The sequence below is a fragment of the Podarcis erhardii genome (assembly GCF_964252035.2).
Source record: "Podarcis erhardii genome assembly, chromosome: 3".
Classification (NCBI taxonomy): domain Eukaryota; kingdom Metazoa; phylum Chordata; class Lepidosauria; order Squamata; family Lacertidae; genus Podarcis; species Podarcis erhardii.
Window position 1 is genome coordinate 7,045,428 of NC_138507.1, and position 6,214 is coordinate 7,051,641.

General features: G+C 44.0%; 1 long non-coding RNA gene across 1 annotated transcript; it reads right to left on the bottom strand.

Annotated features, from left to right (window-relative positions):
- Positions 1–4,921: 4,921 nt before the first annotated feature.
- On the bottom strand, positions 4,922–5,833 carry LOC309338681. The gene is made up of 2 exons (XR_014155015.1): positions 5,693–5,833; positions 4,922–5,494 (listed from the first exon to the last, which is right to left on the bottom strand). It is a non-coding gene; the product is annotated as an uncharacterized lncRNA (long non-coding RNA).
- Positions 5,834–6,214: the final 381 nt, after the last annotated feature.

The window sequence follows — 6,214 nt, forward strand, 5'->3', positions numbered from 1 at the left end:
AATTTGAATTCAGCCTGATCTTTTATTTCCCTTCTCTTCCCCCCCTCCCCTTTTATGAAGATTACCCGTTCTGAGACCCCACAGCTAATTCTCCCCTGGCCTCCTCGCTGGTCCAAGTAGGACCAATTCAGCCAGCTAGCCCTGGGGATTATCTAAAGCTTATTTCCCCTAAATTGATTTTTGAATTTTATTGTTCTTCATGTTTTCATACTGCATTTTATGCTGCTTTTACAATTAAGTGTTTTAAATTTGCTGTTAGCCGCCCTGAGCCCGGTTTTTGAACCGGGAAGGGCTGCGTATAAATAAAAAATTATTATTATTATTATTATTATTATTATTATTATTATTATTAATCCTGTGACAAATGCCTCTCCCTTCTATTCCAGGTGTGGGCACTGGGGTCAAGTCACTCATTGAAATGTTTCATTATTTCGATCCACAGCCTCACCCTTCTGGAAAACTAAGTATAATTCATAAATTCAAGGTATTTTCCTGTTTTGTTTATGACAAAGAGAGAGAGAGAGAGGCAAAAGATCCATAAAGACTTAAAGGCTGCAGTCCTAGGCCTACTTACCAGGAAGTAAGTCCTGTTGAACTCAGTGCAATCAGACACTGTGTTCAACACTTGCCTTATCAAAGGTATGATCAAAGTCTAAAAGCGAGTCAACATTCAACATTATGAGATGTTGTATATTTTGCACCTAATTATCAGTGCATAGCTATTCAAAAACTGCACTGTGCTCATAGATTGGAACCTAACGAACCAGCCAAACACACATGCACGCCATTTTTGTTTTGTTTTTTTAAAAAAACTTCTAACTTTGGAACCTATAAGTTTCTGAACCGTTGGAACCTTTCCCACATAAAATGTCAGCTTGTTCCTTGTTCATTAACCTTTAAAGCTTATTGTACAGGCAATTTCATTGCTGACTGGGGAACCTGGAGAATCAAATCATAGATATTCATTTTACTTAAGATTCTTGCTAGAACTTCAACTTCAGCCAATGAAAAAAGTAGAGGTGGTGGGGGAGGAAAAGCTATTAGATCAATCTTGCCTCTTCAGCGGTTTATATGTTTAATTTAGAGAGAGTGAAAACCCAACTTAGGAGTAATTCCCTCCTATAATTAAAAAAACGGAGTCAAGGTCATCATGACTGCTGTTGAAAATAAAAGGCAGACCTTTAATTATAGCAAGGCCATCTTAAACCATGGGTTAAGGGTCTCTTAATTCTCTGTCAGCATTTCCACTATAACCCCTCAGTTTCAGGGGTTTATAGCTCAAACATAAATATTTGCTGCAGGACAAAACTGGCCCTTCAAGGGGTCAGGCAAGGGAAGTAAATTTTGTTTACATTTTTCAAAAATCGCCTTTGCTATCGAAAGACTACACTCCCCTTTCCAAATTCAACAGGAGGGAAATACTTGACTTTGGGGAGAGAAGGTACAGCAGGAGCCCCTAAGAAGCTCTGGGAGAACTGTGTGAGTAGGATACAGAGAGTATGAAGCTGTGATATTCATTGACAAAATGCATATGGGAGAATGCCATGTCTACAGTAAGCTTGTGTATGCAATCTGTGACTCCATCTTCTGGATTCCTCACAAAGGCCTGGTCCTTGCTGTAGGCTGGGATCATATACTGCAGGTGAAAGTTCACATGATTGAATGTGTCTCTTCTTCCATATAAAATAAAACTAGACATCAGGGAGAAGGGCTTTGGCCTAGCTTTCCCAGCAGCTTAAGTTCTATGTAGAGGCTCTCCTTGCATGCAGAGAACCATTTGCATGCAGTCCAAAGGGGGAAACCAATAGACGAAAGTGATGGACTATATGGAATTGGCTGAGATGACTGGCAGAATCCGGGACCAAGGGGAAGAGTCGGTGGAAGAAGATTGGAAAAAATTTAAAGTATATCTTCAAAAATATTGTAAAATTAAGGAATGTTAGAAAGATGTTGGAAAAAGAAAGTTAGGTGGTTTTGGTAGAAATGATATAATGGATTAAGTAAAAATGAGTTGATGAAATTGACGAAAGAGAGGATGTTAAAATTTAACATATTAAATTAAATTACTTAAATGAAAATTAGGTTGGAAGGATGTGCTGAAACAATGATTTGAACTAGAATACAAAATTGGGAGGTGTGAGGAGGTCAAGGAAAGAAGTAAAGGGAAAAAAGTCATATAAAGGTTTAATGTTGTTTTTTTCTTGTTTTTTTCTTTTAAGAGAATGTATTTTTATTCTTTCTTGTTTGTTGTTGTTGTTGTTGTAGCATTTTTTTTCTTTGTATTTGGTATTGTTCTTGTTTTCTTTTTGTAACTTTTAAAATTTGGAATAAATATTATTTAAAAACAAACAAACAAACAAAGGGGGAAACCAATGCCTGGGTCATATTACCTGAACTATGCTACACCAATGTGCAAATTTCGAATGGCAAAGGTCTTCAGCAGTCCCAGTCCGGAAGCTGCATTAGCTCAGGTGCCTTAAGCTGTTTAGCTGTTGAAGGCAAGGCAAGGCAGCTCCACAGTGGAACTGCCTAGCTTTTGCAAGGGCATAAAGAGCCTTATTATTTGCTTGTTTGTTAAAATTTAATCCTGACTCTTCACCAGGTAGTGCTCAAGGCAGCTGACAAGAATAAAAATAGAGAGACTGAACTACATGCCTAACACTCTCATTGAAACCAATGAGGTTTAAAAACGGCTTAACTTGGGTTGGGACATTTGTGTAGTGGTGCTCCCAAATTCAGCTTTGTTCTGAGTGTCCCTTCTGTTCCCAGAAGTCATCACAAAACATTTTTGACAATGAGAGTATGGATACAATCCTTTGACCATTCTTTCTATCACCTTATTCTGGGGCAGTATTTGTTCGTTTACTAGGTGTTTTAGTCTTTTCACTCTATCAGAGTATGAAAGACAAAAAATCTGCGCAAACTGGATACGTTGTCACAATAATGCAATAAAAACTAAACCACGGAGGAGCAAAACAATAAAACCAGGTGACTAAAAAACCAGCAGACAGAAAGCAAGCTGAAAGAAGTCTCTTTTTGTCAGGGAAAGCTGTAAGAGAAGGTGCAAGTGAATCTCCTGTGACAGGGAGTTCCACAGGATAGATGCTGGCACAGGAAAGGCTCATCCCCTTGTTCCCAACTGGACCTCAGCTAGTGCTTGGACATATATGCAGAAAGTTCTCTCCACCTGAAAGCAGAGGATGGGCAAGACCAGGCATAGGCAAACTCTGGCCCGCCAGATGTTTTGAGACTACAATTCCCATCATCCCTGACCACTGGTCCTGTTAGCTAGGGATGATGGGAATTGTAGTTCCAAAACATCTGGAGGGCCAGAGTTTGCCTACGCCTGGGCAAGACACTACAGAGGTAAACGGTCCTAAAGACAGGCTTGGTTAACCTGCAGCATTCCAGATGTTTTGGACAACAATTTCCATTAACTCCATCCAGCTGAAGTCCAAACATCTGGAGGGTGCTAGGTTGGGGAAGACTGCCACAAGGTATTATCTCATGCTCTAGGTACATATGCATGAATATATTCTGAATTGTACTTCCTCTCTGTGTGATCCTAGTAGATCTTGCGCTTTTTTAGGTCATGAGGATGACTGTTACCTGGTGAGAGGAGCTGGCTGCCCCCTGAGTGACTTTTGCCCCCCTGTGACTGTAAAACTCATCACCACCACACTGTCTTCAAACATTCTTTCCTGATATACAGAAATATATTTTAAGATTCCTAGGAAATATTTATGTGCAAGTCCTCAAGGATAAAAAAGCATGGAACTGTTGTCCTGGGTTTTGTTTTGAGGGTTATTTACATAGGACTAAGCATCTCATTTTTCTTGTGTACAAAAAGTAATTATGCAGTCAAAAGAATTATAGCCCCCATACTTCAAAAACATATGAAAAATGTAAAACTTTATTGCACACATTAATTTCTAACAAAGGACGGCCACAGCATCAGCTTAACTGGTGCAAGCCGGATAACTGATGTATGGTAGATAAACTGATGTTCCTCCCAAATGGGCTTTATAAAGGCAAACAAACAAATAAACAATTTCTCCCGTTACGTCTTCCCCCTTGTAAATTTCCTCTGCCTGCAGTTGGAGGCTGTGGGATGAGTGGGTTTTCCCCGCCCCTCTTCATTCTTTGTTAGCACTGAAATATTTTGTATCGATGGTCCAGAGAAGGCACATTGGATCTGAGCTTATATTTTTTGCTGGGGAGGTTGATGGTTCCTGGCCTCAGTTTGCTACCCAGAAAATGCAGATATTAATAACCTGCCTTGCAACATTGTTGTGAATATAAATTAGAGTCGTTAAAATACTTGCTCATGCTGAATATTTCTATAAATCCATGAAAAATGTTGCTCGCAGGTTTTTTATTTCCAACTTATTTCAACATGATTTGAGTAACTGCTCCCCTTGTACACCGTCCCTGCGACAAACGCAGAACCGAAAGGTAAGCTCATAAATGCATCTTGCTCACTGATCCTTTTTTGCCTGTTCACCATAAAGGTAAGAAGGCGACGTAAGGGGTTTGTTTGTGAATTTTAGCCTACATGTTTTTAGCCACACGTGCAAAGCTTCTGGAACTCAAATTTCTTTCTGTATGCGATATCTGCTTCACCACACAGTGGTGATTAACAGCCCAGTTAAGTGTAGCTTCACTACTGAACTACTGAACCTGCAGCTACTTGCCTTGTGACTAGTCCAGTAGCTGCAGGTGGTGAAGGGGCAGGGGCAGGTTGTAGAGTGGAGAACCTGGACATTCACACCTGAGGGATTTGTAGTAGCTGATGATTAGCTCCTGGGACAGGCCCAAGTGAACTAGAACAGTGTTTCCCAACCGGTGTTCCGCGGCACACTAGTGTGCCGCGAGACGTTGCCTGGTGTGCCGCAGGAAAAATTAAAAAATTCGAAAGATATCCGGAGAGGCGGCCTTCGGGCGAGTTTTAATTTTAATTTTCCTTCTCCCACTTAATGCCCCACGCTCGCCCGAGCAGCTTGCAGTCCTCGGTAACCACGGCGACCCGAGGGAGGGGAGGGAACAGGGAAGTCGAGGGCGGCGGCGAGCCGCGATGACGTCAGTGGGCCGCGCCGCCTCGCCCTGGCACGGTGTGAGAGCCCCGGCTAGTGGCGCGAGCTTCGGAATAAGTGGGATCCGCGTGTGCGAGACCGAGATCGTGGGTAAGGAGCTCAGCCCTGGGCAGGAGGAAGCGGGGCCGCGCGTGCGGGCCACATCCCCACAGAGAGCGAGCCTCCCCCGGCCCACCACTCCGGGCAGGTCCACTCGCATGAGGGGGCGGCGATGGCGACGGCTGGCAGCTTGCCTGCAATGCCATCCCTCGAGCAGGCGAGGAGCCCGGAGGCTACCAGATGCGAGTCCTCTTTCCCACCCTGCTCGGGAGTCCAGAGCACTTGGTCGCATTCAGGATCTAGAGTGGGGAAGCGGGGCTTGTGTCTGGGCTGGACACATTGGGCTGCCTGTGCCGCTCGACCTGCGGGGAGAAATCAGGGTCACGACCGTGAGGCAGGGCTGCCAAGTGTGGCAGAAGAGGACACGGCCGTCGCACCTGTCCTTAGGTAGGAGCTTCTTCCGTGTCGACCTGCTGCCCTAAAGTCTTGGCTTTGTTCTTGGCTTTTTGGCGGTTGGCACAGAAGGAAGGCAAGGGGGAGGGGGAAAAATTGAAACTTACACTTTCGTGCGTCCCTCCCGGCGTGACGCTGCGCGCTGACGTCACGGGGCTGTAATGGTGGTGTGCCTCGAGATTTTTTTCATGAAACAAGTGTGCCTTTGCCCAAAAAAGGTTGGGAAACACTGAACTAGAAAGCTCTGAATGCATCAGGCCCAAGTTACCTGAAGGGCGGCCTGTGGCCAGCTTCCAAGAGACTGTGATCTACTCGCAGAATTGAAAAATTGGCAGTGATCTACCCCTGTTTTATTGGGGTTTAGGTCAAAGTTGTTGAGCTTTTTTGGGGGAGGGGAAAAGTCCTTTTTTAAGGAGCGCAACGTTTTTGCATTATTTGGGGGTCAAAGAGAAACAGCAACTCACAAATGGATCACTGGGGGAAAAACACCCTTGGTTTGTAAACTCTGCCTTCCATTCTCCAACAATGGAGGGCGGGGCCAGAAGGGGCCAGAAGGGGGCCAGCGATCGACCACAATACACCAAAACCTCGCAGGGATCAACTAGTAGATCACGATCGACCTGCTGGAA